This window comes from Cololabis saira, chromosome 23, assembly GCF_033807715.1.
Source record: "Cololabis saira isolate AMF1-May2022 chromosome 23, fColSai1.1, whole genome shotgun sequence".
Classification (NCBI taxonomy): domain Eukaryota; kingdom Metazoa; phylum Chordata; class Actinopteri; order Beloniformes; family Belonidae; genus Cololabis; species Cololabis saira.
This window is the reverse complement of record NC_084609.1, coordinates 36,052,543-36,070,028: the sequence shown is the minus strand read 5'-3', so window position 1 is coordinate 36,070,028 and position 17,486 is coordinate 36,052,543. Positions and strand designations below refer to the sequence as shown.

General features: G+C 46.9%; 1 protein-coding gene across 10 annotated transcripts in view; it reads left to right on the top strand.

Annotated features, from left to right (window-relative positions):
- LOC133424400 (epidermal growth factor receptor kinase substrate 8-like) overlaps positions 1–17,486 on the top strand; it is a 71,047-nt gene that overhangs the window by 939 nt on the left and 52,622 nt on the right. The window lies entirely within an intron of this gene.

Genomic DNA, 17,486 nt, shown 5'->3' with positions numbered 1-17,486 from the left:
ACAAGGGTTAAACAGGCCTTGAATGTCTTAGGCCACGTTTACACATATCCGGGTATTTACAAAAACGGATATTTTCCCCTCTACGTTTTCAAAAATACCCTCGTTTACACGGACCCGCATGAAAACGCTGTTAACGTCATGCCAGCCAATCAGAATCCTGGAAAAAACATCAACAAATGACACGTGTAACTTCCAGTTAAGGCTGATTTATGGTTCCGCGTTACGCCAACGCAGAGCCTACGGCGTAGGGTACGCGGCGACGCACACCGTACGGCGCGCATCGCCGCGTACCCTACGCCGTAGGCTCTGCGTCGATTTAACGCGGGACCATAATTCAGGCTTTACTTCCAAGACGGAACGAGAGTCTGAGAGAATTTAAAACAGGTAAAATAAAAGAAAATATTGACGGTGGCCAAACAAATTGTAAGCACAGGTCGCACTCATGACGCTGCTGGTGACATTTCTGTTGAATAATGTGACGTAAATCTCAGTTTTCCTCCGTTTTCCTCTGTTTAGACGCAAACGTGAAAACTGAGTTTTTGAAAATCTCCACTTTGGCCGGAGTTTTCAGAAATGATCGTTTTTGGGGGCTTTGACCTCCGTTTTCGTGTAAACGAACGGCCAAAACGCATGAAAACGCCTCCGTTTTTGCCCCGTGTAAACAGGGCCTTAAAAACAAGCGTTTGATTGTTTTTGCTAAATAAGTTAGAAATTCAGCCTCTAAACTATGTCTTTATCATCCCATTCTCTAACCCCATTATCTATGTGGGATTCTGAGTGGGCGGGGCTATGATAATGAGGCTCTGTGCTGATTGGCTGCCTGAATGACGTGATACACCGCTACCAAAAAATGGCGGAAGCTCCGGCCGGCGGAGTTACACCGTGTCCTAACTGCATGCGAGCCGAGCGTCAGCGACAAAATCATTTCCATTGTTTTATTTTCTATTGGACTGTCCTAACTGGCCGCAGCGATGCAGCGCTGCGTTTTGAGCTGAACATTTGTCGGACGCCCTGCTTCTATTTTCTTCCTGCCGCTCGCGTTGAAAGCCGGTTGAAAGCGCTGTAGGAAACAGTCACGGATGAGGAACGGCTGGTCCAGTTAGTTGAAATGAGAAGTTATCTCTATGATTCCTCCTCATTTCACTACAAAAACCTCAATAAAGTGGCAGCTGCTGGAGGGAGATGGACAGAGCGTCCGATGTCACGCAGTGCTACGATACTCGGACGCTCGCATGCAGTTACACGGTTTTATAGTTGTGGGCATGGTTTACATTTTGGTTATGTAATGACGGGAGCAGAATCTGAACGGCTCGTAGATCCACATCACACTGGATGGCTCATCCGGGCGGCTGTACAGACACTGCAGAATTTGGTTGCTTTCCTTCCTTCCTTGGCAGGCTGAGGGGAGACCACTTTATATATGTTAAAACAAGAAAAATGTGTTTTTCATAATAGGTCCCCTTTAAGTTTCATTTCATTTATTTATTTAGAAAGGGACAACACACATTAATTAACACGAGCACTTGAGTCCATCATGTAAATGTGCCCGATTTAGCCATACAGGCTAATTTACATCTACAGTCCCTGGCAGGTTGATGGCATAATAAAACATTAAAGGAGAACACGCTAAAACACTAGAGCACAGAGTACAAACAATTAGTAAAACCATGACATAACTCAGAATAATGACAAACAACATGAGGGTCAATGACGTGACGCCTGTTTTTTCTGAAAAACAGATTTTATTTCAATTCAAAAAAAGGTTTAAATGGATGAAAAAATACCATATATATGACCGACCTGTCCCACATATGGACTCACTTGAATTTTACAAAAAATACTCGTTATTTGGGATTTTGTTGTTGTTTTAAGCGTCAAAATGTCATGTGGTGCGACTGTCCGACCATGACTCTTGTTTTGAAAACTTTTTTGAAATCACTCTAAATGTTTTTAAATCAATCTTCTGCCTTATCTTACATGATTTCCGAAACGTCTTGTAGTGTATAAGATTTATACACATTTATATTTATATTTCCATCATAATATACAAACAAAGTTTGACTGATGATGTCCATTTTATGAAATATCATGTGGCGCGGCCATTACAAAAACAACCATTTTTGTATAATACTGAAAACTTGTAAAAAAAAAAGATGTCAAGATGTTAAGGAAATTCATTTATTTTAATATGAATCATTGTTGCACCACATGACCTTTTTTAAGGGTAGTGCCAATTCATCTTGACAAAAAACTCTGAAATCACTTAATTTAAATGTATGTGTACACAACATTCTTAATGTTTGAACTACTGCAATAGATGTTCTTTTTTTTTATTATTTTTGACCCATAAATGAAGAACAAGAGCACACAAACAAATTAGCTCACACAAAAGCACATAAGCACAAACAGGTAGTAAAAACAATAACCTGACCCCTATACCAGATTATGACGGCATGTTTGATTATCAAGTAACCACTGTTTTGTGTTTTTAGAAAAGGAATAAAGAGATGTGATGTTCCTTAGTTGTACGGGTATAGTGTTCCAGGTACGAGCTGCTCAATAGGAAAAGGCTGACGGCCCAAAAGGCACTTTTTCTATGTGCAGTTTTACAATCTCCTCTGCTAGATGAGTTTTGATTTTGCTTAATAAACTCATTGAGTGGAGGGGGGGCCAGAACATGAAAGATTTTTATATACAAGTAAAATGTCTGCAAACTGATTCATATTTCCCCAGTTTAAAAAAAACATATTTAGTTAAAATATTACAATGATGATATGAATTTCACTTTTTATCCAATGTTTTCAAAACCTGCTTATAGAGTTTTCCCACTGACTGTAATGCGGTCCTACCTGTCTGGACCAGCTGGTAAGACAGTAGTTCATGTGCGAGAGAATCATGGCGTTGATGTATAATAGGGATGTCCGGTATGGACTAAAAAATTGATCACGATAATTTCTGGCATTTATCCCGATAACGATAAAAATGACGATAAAAAAAAAATACCAATTCAACTCCACCTTTTTAACTATAAATCTATCACCACATTCAGTCTTTGGAGCCCCCCAAAACAAGTTTTCTTAGCTTATAAAATCACAAAGTAAAAAAAAAATACAACTTGATAAATAAAGAAACAGGACAAATAAATAAAGGTTCACTGAAAATAAAATCCAATAAGTGATGACCTCTTCTAATATAAATAAAATGTGCAAATTAACCTGTGGTTGGAACATGCCACAAATTAGATACTATTGCAATTTTTTTTCGTAATAGTCAAACGTTATATCAAAATGTAACAACCATTTCCTTCTGTTTTTGCAGACTCTGCACACAATAGATGATGTTTGCTCCTCGTCTCTTTTTAAATCCAAACCAGTTCCAGATAATGGAGCTGGAGCCTCGTTTAACAACGAGCTCCTCGCTCTCAGATCCGCCTGTTTTTAAAATGTAAGGAGTAAAAAGTACAGATAATTGCGTGAAAATGTAAGGAGTAAAAGTAAAAAGTCGTCTGAAAAATAATTACTCCAGTGAAGTATAGATAACCAAAATTTCTACTTAAGTAAGGTAACAAAGTATTTGTACTTCGTTACTTGACACCTCTGAAAATACACTACCCATGACATGAATTGCATTACACTTTGTGAACATTATACGATAAAGAGAGAAAAAAAAACAATTCTATCGCTTTATTTGATATTCATTCAGTCATTCACCTTTATTTAATCAGGCAGGTACTTAATAAAACATTCTTATTTACAATGACGGCCTGGCAAGAGACAAGGACCACTTGGGGGGGAAAGGAAGTTGGCTAGGGAGTAAAACACAGTAAAATTGTAGCTCTACAAAAGTAAAAAAAAACCATTAGGTAGCAAGGATCGGCAGAACACCGGGTACGGTTCCTGCTGTTCCCGTGTCCCGTCCCGGGTCAGCATGAGGAGGGTTTTTATGGAAACGTGTTGAACTTGATCTCGTTATTGTTTCATGATCTCCAGACAAACACACCCACGTGTGTGTGTCTGTATGTGCGTGTCTGTGTGTGTGGGGTTGCCGTGGCAACGCTGTGATGCAACCGTACCTCCCAGCTGTTTCTGCGGTCGGCAGCGTGGGATCATGGGATTGAAACAGAGAACTGGCGCCGGTCAGGTGTCGGGTTCTCTGACATCTGACTGGTGGAAGGGGGGGCTGAACCGCTCGGGGATCAATACGGATCCATCATGACCTCTGACCCCCATCAGGTCGTCACGGAGCTGTAACGATCAGCTGACCTGGATGTTCTGATCCTGGTTCAGACTCCGGACCTTTTGATCTGCCGGTGATCAATACTGGATAAGATGTTTGGACGTAGTCTGGGACGTCTGGGTGTCTCCGGGGGGACTGGGGGGGACGGAACGGGAACCGGGACGGCGTTTGTCTGTTCTTGCTGCTGACTTGGTCCTGGTCCTGGTCCCGCCCCCCTGGAGCTGTCATCTATAATTGGGTCACGCTTTCGTCTCTTTAAGTCGACAGCGACTTAAAGAGACTGGTTCCTCGCCCATCTGCTGCACCTGTAAGCCCCGCCCCCTCCCGGTATAAGCCCCGCCCCCCACTCGGTCAGTAGAGGCTTAAACAGAAACCTTCTGGCCTGCGGAGGCCCGGTAAGCTCCTCCCCCTGTGATGATGTCACCAGCTGTCTTAAAGGAGACCTATTATGGCATCTAACACCTATTTTAAACAGGCCTTGAATGTCTTAAAAACAAGCGTTTGATTGTTTTTGCTAAATAAATGAGAAACTCAGCCCCTGAGCCATGTCTTTATCTTCCCATTCTCTAACCTCATTATCTATGCGGGATTCTGAGTGGGCGGCAGTGTTTCCTCTAGGAATTTTTTCAGCAGTGGGGGCATGCTTCCCGGGGGGGTGGCGGCGGCAGCGGCGGCGTAAATGTACGGCGTACACAAATGACCACATGACAGCAAATGTAACTTTCAAAACCTATTTATTGGCTTTTATCCCTGAACATAAATAAATGTTACTTCAACTTCAACTCTAACCAGTTGAAAATGTAAAAAATAAATAAAAACAATAACATTAAATAAATAACATGTAAACATCAGCTAGATGAGGCTGTGTAGACTCAATGACAAAGTTTGCCCCCAGGCTCAGAGCACTTAATTTTCCTTGGCTTTTTAAAGAAGAGCTCTAAGGCTCTGTTGTAGGGAAATTCTCCCAGAGGTGGCCCATTGATGCTTAGCAGCATACATGCTGCAAGATGATCCCCCTGCAGCCTGTTTCTCAAGTCAGTCTTCACCTACAAATAGAAACAATAATGAGATTGTTTTTTCTCAATTTCCTACACCCTAATCAATTAAAATTAAATACAAAAAAAAATAAAAAAATTTAAATCCCAAAATATATGTACCGTTTCTGATTTGGTTGGCACTGCGCATCATTTTTAGACACAACAATGAACACATACCGCAAAAGTTGTGTCTTGGCGGAGGGACCCGACGTCCCAGCAAAATGAGAAGAGAAAAAAGAGAAGTGTTCCGAACAGCAGACAGCGCACATACTAAAGGCTGATTTATGGTTCCGCGTTACACCAACGCAGAGCCTACGACGTAGGGTACGCGGCGACCCGCACCGTACGTGGAAATGCAGTCTTTTTTTTGCTATTAAAACATGATTTGTAATGTGAATTTGCAACACTTAAACTACAAATAATAGTTTTTTGACGTGACATCAGAGATTGCGCATGCTCTCTGCGAAAGGATGAGGCAAATCGGGTCGTAGCTGCTTCAACTGTGCGATGCCTTCACGAGGAGCGAGCAGGATTTCAAACACGCTTGATTTTCTTGCGACCTCACGATTTGTGATCGGGAGCTCATCGTGAGGTGTTAATCTCTCATCGTATACTGCACGAGGCACGAGCAACGATTGGGTCAAAATCGGGCCCGATCAAAAAAAAGTTGCACGACTGGAAAATCGGCTGAAAACGAGCCGATAATCGCACAGTGTATGCGTCTTTAATGTTATCAATTCGTTTACCCACATTAGCGTCACTGAGTTTTCGCTGCCTTATTTCTTACGGCGACTTCTCTTTTTTTTTTCTTACGACGACTCTGACCCAATAGGATCCCCCAAACACCCCACTCCCTCCCTCCCCTCTCCCCGCCGTTGCGCTCATCATCACACAGGCTGTGCTGTGAAGGTGGAGAGATGCGGCGATGGTGCATTTGCGACAAAACAAAAAAAAAAAAATTATTATTAAAAAAAAAAATTCAGGCGTGGCGGCTATGATTTAGCAGTGGCGGGCCGCCACTGCTGAATGAATGTAGAGGAAACACTGGGGCGGGGCTATGATGATGAGGCTCTGTGTTGATTGGCTGGCTGAATGATGCGACACACCGCTACAAAAAAATGGCGGAAGCTCCGGCCGGCGGAGTTAGTTGTGGGCGTGGTTTCACACATCGGACGACAACCTTTGTAAATCGCTCCCGTCGTTACGTAACGACGGGAGCAGAATCTGAACAGCTCGTAGATCCACATCACACTGGACGGCTCATCCGGGCGGCTGTACAGACACTGCAGAATTTGGTTGCTTTCCTCCTTCTCTGAGTTGGCAGGCTGAGGGGAGACCACTTTATATATGTTAAAGCAAGAAAAAACCTGGTTTTCATAATAGGTCCCCTTTAAGTTGAGTCTAATCGTCCAACCACATGGCGGTGGCGGCGCCACGGACTCGGGTCACCAGGAGAACATGGTCATGGTGACGTCTGATGATCTGACACCTGAACTGGTCTGTTTCTGGTCCCTGAGAATGTGGGCGTGTCAGGAGGCGGAGCTTCATCTGACGCTTCCTCTTTGGTATAAGTAGCTGCGTCCGAAATTCCATCCTTCCATCCTAATGTGTAGCAAAAACAGAATTTCAGGAGCCGCTCGGTGGTGCAGTGGGTTAAGCAAGCGGCTCATATACTGAGGCTACAGTCCGCCTGCAGCGTTTGCAGGTTCAAATCCCGGCCTGCGCTCCTTTGCTGCATGTCATCCCCATTCTCTCTCTCTACCCCCTTCCTGTCTGCAGCTTCAATAAGGGGCCACTAGAGCCCAAAAAACAGTATGTGAGATTTTGTAGTGTGTCCGAAACATTAGTACGTACACAATAGTATGTGCTATCCATACTCATTCCGGAGAAATGTATTAGTATGGATTGATGAACACTAGCTAAGCAGAAACTTGCAATGCAGCGGTGTTTGGTTGCTAAGTTCTGCACAGATATGCATATGTTATAAGTATAATATTAAGTATTATAATATTATTACACATATAACACACACATAACACACAGAGCACACACGCAAATTTGGTGTGTGCTCTGTACCTGTGAAGGCTGCACTTTTTAGAGGCTATTGTACCCCCATGTATACTGCTCACTTGTGGCGTCACTATAAAAAGAGCAGTATGCAGAAACTTTATGTCGCCTACAATGATGGGATGAGGCTGTTGCTCAAGGTGCCGCGCTGGAGCAGTGAAGTCAGCTGTTTGTTAGTGTCGGTGTGTCTACCTGCACTGCTGTACCTGTAACCTTATGCATAGATGTATGTGCAGGTTGTCGGACTCTGGGAACAATATCATTTTCACACTGACCAACCCTGCACAGAGCTCAGTCAGGTTCTTCTCCAAAATCTGGAATCATTGGCGTCTCAACCTTTATGTAAATGTGATGTGATATGTGATTACTGTGGATTTTATCCTTATTTCTTGTACCCTTTGTCTGTTCTCTGTTGTTTGTTGTGCTATGGACCTTGTGTCCTTAATAAAGCTTATTATTATTATTATTATTATTATTATATAATATTAATATTATAATCGTATATAATAATATTATATAATGTCATCTTGTTTCGGCCAGGATAAATGGGAAAAAGCTAAGCGGTGCTGCTACTGCTGCTGTGACAGGAGTTGTTACCATGGTAACAACAAGCACCGAATGTTACGAATTATGAGGTCAGACGGTTCTGGAGTCTGGAGGGGGATGAGCCTCGTGCTCGCGTGTCCCCGTCCTGTTTCACGTTGGATGTGATGTTCAAATGAAACGTGCGGCGGTGAGATTTCTGTACGAAAATTTACGATTAAATCTACGTCCCGTTTGTACGCCAGACCCTGGTAGGAGGAGGTGTTTCATGGTGGGAGGCAGAGGTGGGTAGTAACGAGTTACATTTACTCCGTTACATTTACTTGAGTAAGTTTTGGGAAATGTTGTACTTTTAGGAGTAGTTTTGAATCACTATACTTTTTACTTTTACTTGAGTAGATTTGTGAAGAAGAAACTGTTACTCTTACTCCGCTACATTAGGCTACGTTGAGCTGTTACTTTTCTTTTATCCCTTTTATCCACGTACGCATCAATCTCATGACATCACTGAGTGATTCTTTGGGAAAAATGTTTGTTTTTGCATGTTTTGTCACATTTACACAGACTCAAACACACACAGAGTTTCTATGAGTTCATGGACTTGTTCTAGTTCTGCCTGGTTAAAAAAGAAAAAAAGTACAAAGGCTTGAAATTTTGTGCTACTTGTGCTTAATTTATTTTTTTAGTCTGTTATTTTATTTATTAAAGTACTTGAATTTACTTTAAGATTATTTTAATTTAAGCTATTTTCTATTAATTTTAATTTTATTTTATTGATTTAATTGGCCTGAAGATGATTATTTTGTACTTTTGTCAGTTTGAATGGTTGTTAAAAAAATAAATCAGACGTTACTCAACACTTACTCAGTACTTGAGTAGTTTTTTCACCAAGTACTTTTTTTTACTTTTACTCAAGTAATTATTTGGATGACTACTTTTTACCTCTACTTGAGTCATATTATTCTGAAGTAACAGTACTTTTACTTGAGTACAATTTTTGGCTACTCTACCCAGCTCTGGTAGGAGGGAGGTGTTTCATGGTAGGAGGGAGGTGTTTCATGGTAGAGGGAGGTGTTTCATGGTAGGAGGGAGGTGTTTCATGGTGGGGGGAGGTGTTTCATGGTAGGGGGAGGTGTTTCATGGTAGGTGTTTCATGGTAGAGGGAGGTGTTTCATGGTAGAGGGAGGTGTTTCATGGTAGGAGGGAGGTGTTTCATGGTGGGGGGAGGTGTTTCATGGTAGGGGGAGGTGTTTCATGGTAGGGGGAGGTGTTTCATGGTAGAGGGAGGTGTTTCATGGTAGGGGGAGGTGTTTCATGGTAGGGGGGAGGTGTTTCATGGTAGGGGGAGGTGTTTCATGGTAGGGGGAGGTGTTTCATGGTAGAGGGAGGTGTTTCATGGTAGGGGGAGGTGTTTCATGGTAGAGGGAGGTGTTTCATGGTAGGGGGAGGTGTTTCATGGTAGAGGGAGGTGTTTCATGGTAGGGGGAGGTGTTTCATGGTAGGGGGGAGGTGTTTCATGGTAGGAAGGAGGTGTTTCATGGTAGGTGTTTCATGGTAGGGGGAGGTGTTTCATGGTAGAGGGAGGTGTTTCATGGTAGGGGGAGGTGTTTCATGGTAGGAGGGAGGTGTTTCATGGTAGAGGGAGGTGTTTCATGGTAGAGGGAGGTGTTTCATGGTAGAGGGAGGTGTTTCATGGTAGAGGGAGGTGTTTCATGGTAGGGGGAGGTGTTTCATGGTAGAGGGGGGTGTTTCATGGTAGGAGGGAGGTGTTTCATGGTAGGAGGGAGGTGTTTCATGGTAGGAGGGAGGTGTTTCATGGTAGAGGGAGGTGTTTCATGGTAGGGGGGAGGTGTTTCATGGTAGGGGGAGGTGTTTCATGGTAGGGGGAGGTGTTTCATGGTAGAGGGAGGTGTTTCATGGTAGGAGGGAGGTGTTTCATGGTAGAGGGAGGTGTTTCATGGTAGGAGGGAGGTGTTTCATGGTAGAGGGAGGTGTTTCATGGTAGAGGGAGGTGTTTCATGGTACGAAGGGGGTGTTTCATGGTAGGGGGAGGTGTTTCATGGTAGAGGGAGGTGTTTCATGGTAGGGGGAGGTGTTTCATGGTAGGGGGAGGTGTTTCATGGTAGGAGGGAGGTGTTTCATGGTAGAGGGAGGTGTTTCATGGTAGGAGGGAGGTGTTTCATGGTAGGAGGAGGTGTTTCATGGTAGAGGGAGGTGTTTCATGGTAGAGGGAGGTGTTTCATGGTAGGAGGGAGGTGTTTCATGGTAGGAGGGAGGTGTTTCATGGTAGAGGGAGGTGTTTCATGGTAGAGGGAGGTGTTTCATGGTAGGGGGGAGGTGTTTCATGGTAGGGGGAGGTGTTTCATGGTAGGGGGAGGTGTTTCATGGTAGAGGGAGGTGTTTCATGGTAGGAGGGAGGTGTTTCATGGTAGAGGGAGGTGTTTCATGGTAGGAGGGAGGTGTTTCATGGTAGAGGGAGGTGTTTCATGGTAGAGGGAGGTGTTTCATGGTACGAAGGGGGTGTTTCATGGTAGGGGGAGGTGTTTCATGGTAGAGGGAGGTGTTTCATGGTAGGGGGAGGTGTTTCATGGTAGGGGGAGGTGTTTCATGGTAGGAGGGAGGTGTTTCATGGTAGAGGGAGGTGTTTCATGGTAGGAGGGAGGTGTTTCATGGTAGGAGGGAGGTGTTTCATGGTAGGGGGGAGGTGTTTCATGGTAGGGGGAGGTGTTTCATGGTAGGAGGGAGGTGTTTCATGGTAGAGGGAGGTGTTTCATGGTAGGGGGAGGTGTTTCATGGTAGAGGGAGGTGTTTCATGGTAGGGGGAGGTGTTTCATGGTAGGAGGGAGGTGTTTCATGGTAGAGGGAGGTGTTTCATGGTAGGAGGGAGGTGTTTCATGGTAGAGGGAGGTGTTTCATGGTAGGGGGAGGTGTTTCATGGTAGGAGGGAGGTGTTTCATGGTAGAGGGAGGTGTTTCATGGTAGGAGGGAGGTGTTTCATGGTAGGGGGGAGGTGTTTCATGGTAGGAGGAGGTGTTTCATGGTAGGGGGAGGTGTTTCATGGTAGGGGGAGGTGTTTCATGGTAGAGGGAGGTGTTTCATGGTAGGGGGAGGTGTTTCATGGTAGGGGGGAGGTGTTTCATGGTAGGAAGGAGGTGTTTCATGGTAGAGGGAGGTGTTTCATGGTAGGGGGAGGTGTTTCATGGTAGGAGGGAGGTGTTTCATGGTAGGGGGAGGTGTTTCATGGTAGGGGGAGGTGTTTCATGGTAGGAGGGAGGTGTTTCATGGTAGAGGGAGGTGTTTCATGGTAGAGGGAGGTGTTTCATGGTAGAGGGAGGTGTTTCATGGTAGGGGGAGGTGTTTCATGGTAGGAGGGAGGTGTTTCATGGTAGGGGGAGGTGTTTCATGGTAGGGGGAGGTGTTTCATGGTAGGAGGGAGGTGTTTCATGGTAGAGGGAGGTGTTTCATGGTAGAGGGAGGTGTTTCATGGTAGAGGGAGGTGTTTCATGGTAGGTGTTTCATGGTAGAGGGAGGTGTTTCATGGTAGAGGGAGGTGTTTCATGGTAGAGGGAGGTGTTTCATGGTAGGAGGGAGGTGTTTCATGGTAGAGGGAGGTGTTTCATGGTAGGAGGGAGGTGTTTCATGGTAGAGGGAGGTGTTTCATGGTAGAGGGAGGTGTTTCATGGTACGAAGGGGGTGTTTCATGGTAGGGGGAGGTGTTTCATGGTAGAGGGAGGTGTTTCATGGTAGGGGGAGGTGTTTCATGGTAGGGGGAGGTGTTTCATGGTAGGAGGGAGGTGTTTCATGGTAGAGGGAGGTGTTTCATGGTAGGAGGGAGGTGTTTCATGGTAGGAGGGAGGTGTTTCATGGTAGGGGGGAGGTGTTTCATGGTAGGGGGAGGTGTTTCATGGTAGGAGGGAGGTGTTTCATGGTAGAGGGAGGTGTTTCATGGTAGGGGGAGGTGTTTCATGGTAGGAGGGAGGTGTTTCATGGTAGGGGGAGGTGTTTCATGGTAGGGGGAGGTGTTTCATGGTAGGAGGGAGGTGTTTCATGGTAGAGGGAGGTGTTTCATGGTAGAGGGAGGTGTTTCATGGTAGAGGGAGGTGTTTCATGGTAGGGGGAGGTGTTTCATGGTAGGAGGGAGGTGTTTCATGGTAGGGGGAGGTGTTTCATGGTAGGGGGAGGTGTTTCATGGTAGGAGGGAGGTGTTTCATGGTAGAGGGAGGTGTTTCATGGTAGAGGGAGGTGTTTCATGGTAGAGGGAGGTGTTTCATGGTAGGTGTTTCATGGTAGAGGGAGGTGTTTCATGGTAGAGGGAGGTGTTTCATGGTAGAGGGAGGTGTTTCATGGTAGGAGGGAGGTGTTTCATGGTAGGGGGAGGTGTTTCATGGTAGGGGGAGGTGTTTCATGGTAGAAGGAGGTGTTTCATGGTAGGGGGAGGTGTTTCATGGTAGAGGGAGGTGTTTCATGGTAGGGGGAGGTGTTTCATGGTAGAGGGAGGTGTTTCATGGTAGAGGGAGGTGTTTCATGGTAGAGGGAGGTGTTTCATGGTAGAGGGAGGTGTTTCATGGTAGAGGGAGGTGTTTCATGGTAGGAGGGAGGTGTTTCATGGTAGGAGGGAGGTGTTTCATGGTAGAAGGAGGTGTTTCATGGTAGGAGGGAGGTGTTTCATGGTAGGAGGGAGGTGTTTCATGGTAGAGGGAGGTGTTTCATGGTAGGAGGGAGGTGTTTCATGGTGGGGGGAGGTGTTTCATGGTAGGGGGAGGTGTTTCATGGTAGGTGTTTCATGGTAGAGGGAGGTGTTTCATGGTAGAGGGAGGTGTTTCATGGTAGGAGGGAGGTGTTTCATGGTGGGGGGAGGTGTTTCATGGTAGGGGGAGGTGTTTCATGGTAGGGGGAGGTGTTTCATGGTAGAGGGAGGTGTTTCATGGTAGAGGGAGGTGTTTCATGGTAGAGGGAGGTGTTTCATGGTAGAGGGAGGTGTTTCATGGTAGGAGGGAGGTGTTTCATGGTAGAGGGAGGTGTTTCATGGTAGGTGGGAGGTGTTTCATGGTAGAGGGAGGTGTTTCATGGTAGGGGGAGGTGTTTCATGGTAGGGGGAGGTGTTTCATGGTAGAGGGAGGTGTTTCATGGTAGAGGGAGGTGTTTCATGGTAGGTGTTTCATGGTAGGAGGGAGGTGTTTCATGGTAGGAGGGAGGTGTTTCATGGTAGGTGTTTCATGGTAGGGGGAGGTGTTTCATGGTAGGGGGAGGTGTTTCATGGTAGGGGGGGTGTTTCATGGTAGGGGGAGGTGTTTCATGGTAGAGGGAGGTGTTTCATGGTAGAGGGAGGTGTTTCATGGTAGGGGGGGTGTTTCATGGTAGGGGGAGGTGTTTCATGGTAGGGGGAGGTGTTTCATGGTAGGGGGAGGTGTTTCATGGTAGAGGGAGGTGTTTCATGGTAGGAAGGGGGTGTTTCATGGTAGGGGGAGGTGTTTCATGGTACGAAGGGGGTGTTTCATGGTAGGGGGAGGTGTTTCATGGTAGAGGGAGGTGTTTCATGGTAGGGGGGAGGTGTTTCATGGTAGGGGGAGGTGTTTCATGGTAGGAGGGAGGTGTTTCATGGTAGGTGTTTCATGGTAGGTGTTTCATGGTAGGAAGGAGGTGTTTCATGGTAGGTGTTTCATGGTAGGAGGGAGGTGTTTCATGGTAGAGGGAGGTGTTTCATGGTAGAGGGAGGTGTTTCATGGTAGGAGGGAGGTGTTTCATGGTAGGGGGAGGTGTTTCATGGTAGAGGGAGGTGTTTCATGGTAGAGGGAGGTGTTTCATGGTAGGAGGGAGGTGTTTCATGGTAGGAGGGAGGTGTTTCATGGTAGGAGGGAGGTGTTTCATGGTAGAGGGAGGTGTTTCATGGTAGAGGGAGGTGTTTCATGGTAGGAGGGAGGTGTTTCATGGTAGGAGGGAGGTGTTTCATGGTAGAGGGAGGTGTTTCATGGTGGGGGGAGGTGTTTCATGGTAGGAGGGAGGTGTTTCATGGTAGGAGGGAGGTGTTTCATGGTAGGAGGGAGGTGCTTCATGGTAGAGGGAGGTGTTTCATGGTAGAGGGAGGTGTTTCATGGTACGAAGGGGGTGTTTCATGGTAGGGGGAGGTGTTTCATGGTAGAGGGAGGTGTTTCATGGTAGGGGGAGGTGTTTCATGGTAGGGGGGAGGTGTTTCATGGTAGGAGGGAGGTGTTTCATGGTAGAGGGAGGTGTTTCATGGTAGGGGGAGGTGTTTCATGGTAGAGGGAGGTGTTTCATGGTAGGGGGAGGTGTTTCATGGTAGGGGGAGGTGTTTCATGGTAGGGGGAGGTGTTTCATGGTAGGGGGGAGGTGTTTCATGGTAGGAAGGAGGTGTTTCATGGTAGGTGTTTCATGGTAGGGGGAGGTGTTTCATGGTAGGAGGGAGGTGTTTCATGGTAGAGGGAGGTGTTTCATGGTAGGGGGAGGTGTTTCATGGTAGGGGGGAGGTGTTTCATGGTAGGAAGGAGGTGTTTCATGGTAGGTGTTTCATGGTAGGGGGAGGTGTTTCATGGTAGAGGGAGGTGTTTCATGGTAGAGGGAGGTGTTTCATGGTAGGAGGGAGGTGTTTCATGGTAGAGGGAGGTGTTTCATGGTAGGAGGGAGGTGTTTCATGGTAGAGGGAGGTGTTTCATGGTAGAGGGAGGTGTTTCATGGTACGAAGGGGGTGTTTCATGGTAGGGGGAGGTGTTTCATGGTAGAGGGAGGTGTTTCATGGTAGGGGGAGGTGTTTCATGGTAGGGGGAGGTGTTTCATGGTAGGAGGGAGGTGTTTCATGGTAGAGGGAGGTGTTTCATGGTAGGAGGGAGGTGTTTCATGGTAGGAGGGAGGTGTTTCATGGTAGGGGGGAGGTGTTTCATGGTAGGGGGAGGTGTTTCATGGTAGGAGGGAGGTGTTTCATGGTAGAGGGAGGTGTTTCATGGTAGGGGGAGGTGTTTCATGGTAGGAGGGAGGTGTTTCATGGTAGAGGGAGGTGTTTCATGGTAGGAGGGAGGTGTTTCATGGTAGGGGGGAGGTGTTTCATGGTAGGAGGAGGTGTTTCATGGTAGGGGGAGGTGTTTCATGGTAGGGGGAGGTGTTTCATGGTAGAGGGAGGTGTTTCATGGTAGGGGGAGGTGTTTCATGGTAGGGGGGAGGTGTTTCATGGTAGGAAGGAGGTGTTTCATGGTAGAGGGAGGTGTTTCATGGTAGGGGGAGGTGTTTCATGGTAGGAGGGAGGTGTTTCATGGTAGGGGGAGGTGTTTCATGGTAGGGGGAGGTGTTTCATGGTAGGAGGGAGGTGTTTCATGGTAGAGGGAGGTGTTTCATGGTAGAGGGAGGTGTTTCATGGTAGAGGGAGGTGTTTCATGGTAGGGGGAGGTGTTTCATGGTAGGAGGGAGGTGTTTCATGGTAGGGGGAGGTGTTTCATGGTAGGGGGAGGTGTTTCATGGTAGGAGGGAGGTGTTTCATGGTAGAGGGAGGTGTTTCATGGTAGAGGGAGGTGTTTCATGGTAGAGGGAGGTGTTTCATGGTAGGTGTTTCATGGTAGAGGGAGGTGTTTCATGGTAGAGGGAGGTGTTTCATGGTAGAGGGAGGTGTTTCATGGTAGGAGGGAGGTGTTTCATGGTAGAGGGAGGTGTTTCATGGTAGGAGGGAGGTGTTTCATGGTAGAGGGAGGTGTTTCATGGTAGAGGGAGGTGTTTCATGGTACGAAGGGGGTGTTTCATGGTAGGGGGAGGTGTTTCATGGTAGAGGGAGGTGTTTCATGGTAGGGGGAGGTGTTTCATGGTAGGGGGAGGTGTTTCATGGTAGGAGGGAGGTGTTTCATGGTAGAGGGAGGTGTTTCATGGTAGGAGGGAGGTGTTTCATGGTAGGAGGGAGGTGTTTCATGGTAGGGGGGAGGTGTTTCATGGTAGGGGGAGGTGTTTCATGGTAGGAGGGAGGTGTTTCATGGTAGAGGGAGGTGTTTCATGGTAGGGGGAGGTGTTTCATGGTAGGAGGGAGGTGTTTCATGGTAGGGGGAGGTGTTTCATGGTAGGGGGAGGTGTTTCATGGTAGGAGGGAGGTGTTTCATGGTAGAGGGAGGTGTTTCATGGTAGAGGGAGGTGTTTCATGGTAGGGGGAGGTGTTTCATGGTAGGAGGGAGGTGTTTCATGGTAGGGGGAGGTGTTTCATGGTAGGGGGAGGTGTTTCATGGTAGGAGGGAGGTGTTTCATGGTAGAGGGAGGTGTTTCATGGTAGAGGGAGGTGTTTCATGGTAGAGGGAGGTGTTTCATGGTAGGTGTTTCATGGTAGAGGGAGGTGTTTCATGGTAGGAGGGAGGTGTTTCATGGTAGAGGGAGGTGTTTCATGGTAGAGGGAGGTGTTTCATGGTAGAGGGAGGTGTTTCATGGTAGAGGGAGGTGTTTCATGGTAGGGGGAGGTGTTTCATGGTAGGAAGGAGGTGTTTCATGGTAGGAGGGAGGTGTTTCATGGTAGAGGGAGGTGTTTCATGGTAGGAGGGAGGTGTTTCATGGTAGAGGGAGGTGTTTCATGGTAGAGGGAGGTGTTTCATGGTAGAGGGAGGTGTTTCATGGTAGAGGGAGGTGTTTCATGGTAGGGGGAGGTGTTTCATGGTAGAGGGAGGTGTTTCATGGTAGGTGTTTCATGGTAGAGGGAGGTGTTTCATGGTAGAGGGAGGTGTTTCATGGTAGGGGGAGGTGTTTCATGGTAGAGGGAGGTGTTTCATGGTAGAGGGAGGTGTTTCATGGTAGAGGGAGGTGTTTCATGGTAGAGGGAGGTGTTTCATGGTAGAGGGAGGTGTTTCATGGTAGGGGGAGGTGTTTCATGGTAGGAGGGAGGTGTTTCATGGTAGGGGGAGGTGTTTCATGGTAGGGGGAGGTGTTTCATGGTAGAGGGAGGTGTTTCATGGTAGAGGGAGGTGTTTCATGGTAGAGGGAGGTGTTTCATGGTAGAGGGAGGTGTTTCATGGTAGAGGGAGGTGTTTCATGGTAGAGGGAGGTGTTTCATGGTAGGTGTTTCATGGTAGGGGGAGGTGTTTCATGGTAGAGGGAGGTGTTTCATGGTAGAGGGAGGTGTTTCATGGTAGGGTGAGGTGTTTCATGGTAGGAGGGAGGTGTTTCATGGTAGGAGGGAGGTGTTTCATGGTAGAGGGAGGTGTTTCATTGTAGAGGGAGGTGTTTCATGGTAGGGGGAGGTGTTTCATGGTAGGGGGAGGTGTTTCATGGTAGAGGGAGGTGTTTCATGGTAGGAGGGAGGTGTTTCATGGTAGGGGGGAGGTGTTTCATGGTAGGAGGGAGGTGTTTCATGGTAGAGGGAGGTGTTTCATGGTAGAGGGAGGTGTTTCATGGTAGGGGGAGGTGTTTCATGGTAGGAGGGAGGTGTTTCATGGTAGGGGGAGGTGTTTCATGGTAGGGGGAGGTGTTTCATGGTAGGGGGAGGTGTTTCATGGTAGGGGGAGGTGTTTCATGGTAGGGGGGAGGTGTTTCATGGTAGGGGGGAGGTGTTTCATGGTAGGAAGGAGGTGTTTCATGGTAGGAAGGAGGTGTTTCATGGTAGGAGGGAGGTGTTTCATGGTAGAGGGAGGT